Source organism: Bison bison, unplaced genomic scaffold (assembly GCF_000754665.1).
Source record: "Bison bison bison isolate TAMUID 2011002044 unplaced genomic scaffold, Bison_UMD1.0 scf7180017864181, whole genome shotgun sequence".
Taxonomy (NCBI): Eukaryota; Metazoa; Chordata; class Mammalia; order Artiodactyla; family Bovidae; genus Bison; species Bison bison.
Window position 1 is genome coordinate 4754 of NW_011494753.1, and position 1881 is coordinate 6634.

Below are 1881 nucleotides of genomic sequence, written 5' to 3' on the forward strand. Positions count from 1 at the left end.
TACAAAAGCCGAGACAAACACCTGACCAAAATGCCCACTGACAGGTCAAAGCTGTAAGGAGACGTGCGGTACCTACAGGCATGTGGAACCTTGCTCACCCTTCTGCAGTAAATTCTATAGTAAAAGAATCTAGAGAAGAACAGACATCCCGTATGCATATGTCAATACTGAATCAAGTGTTGTACACTGACAGTAAGCACAAAACTACAAATTGACCATACTCCAACGTGGGATCGGCATGAGGAAAAGAAAAGGAAAAAAAAATCAGTGCCTAGTTTATTCCTTGCAACCTCCCTCTCTTTGGCTGCTATCCCATCCCTGGAGCCTGAGCAGGCTGTGTCTCATATCTGAACTGGGATGGGGTCAAGAAAGCTAGGTGAAGACAACCAAAATTTTAAAAGAGATGGGTCACCCTGCGATTTTGGCCCCACTATATACCACAGCCAAGACAGTGAATAAAATTACTTGCAGAAGAACAGATGAATGGATACAGACAATGGGGTACATACATAATACAATATTTCTCAATAAGAAAGAAGTAGGAAATAAAGCCATGTTCAGCCAAGGGAAAGAAAGTAAAGATGATCATTCCAAGTGAATTAAGGCAGACGGGGAGAGACAAGTATCATATGATGTCACTCCTAGGTGGAATCTAAAGATGCATAAAAATGAATTTCTTACCTGGAGACACTGCCTCACAGACTTAGAAATTTCCAGTCACCAAGATATAAAGATGTGGGGCATGGAGAAATGAGCAACTTCAGACTAATATATGCCCAATACTGTTTATAAAATAAATGACCAGGACCCACTGTATAACACAAGGAACCTTACTCCACACTCTGTAATAACCTATATGAAAAAATATATATATACACATTTATGTGTTAGATATATACACATTTGAAACAAGTTGTGGTACAAGGAAAAGGAACAAAAAACACTCACAAGATAGTAATTCAGCTACATACTCCAGTTCAAATGGTGGAAAAAAACAGAAATAACAAAAAAGAAATGCTGACTCTGATCAGAGACATCGATGTAAAGAACAGACTTTTGGACTCATTTGGGAGAAAGGTGAGGGTGGGATGATTTGAGAGAGAGAATAGCAATGAAACATGTATATTACCGTATATAAAATAGATGACCAGAGCAAATTCAATGAAGCAGGGCACCCAAAGCTGGCACTCTGGGACAACTCAGAGGGATAGGATGGGGAGGGAGGTGAGGAGTGTTCAGGATGTGGGGGACACATGTATACCTGTGCCAATTCATGTTGATGTATGGCAAAAACCATGACAATATTGTAAAGTACTTATTCTCCAACTAAAATGAAATTAATTTAAAAAAATAAAAATTTTTAAAAAGAAAAAAAAAAGACTTTAAGTAGGACAGGGTCAAAAAAAAAAAAAAGGCTGGTGTCACATCCCTGGAGCCTGATTGGCTTGGGTCCCAAGGCTGGAGTGTCCTGGGGCTGAGAGAGCTGGGAGCATGTGGCAGGCTGTGTGCCTCCACAATGGATCTGGAGTGCCTGTGGTCCTCCAGATGCAGGCGGGATAATTTAAGGGATTGGAATTAACATATACACATTAATGTACATCAAATAGATGATCAACAAGTACCTATTGAATAGCATAGGGAAGTTTATTGAACACACTCTAATCACCTATATGAAAAAAGAATCCAGATAAGAATAGATTAATATTATGTATTAATATTAACTGTGGAAAATTCTGAAAGAGATGGGAATACCAGACCACCTGACCTGCCTCTTGAGAAATCTGTATGCAGGTCAGGAAGCAACAGTTAGAACTGGACATGGAACAACAGACTGGTTCCAAATAAGAAAAGGAGTACGTCAAGGCTGTATATTGTCACCCT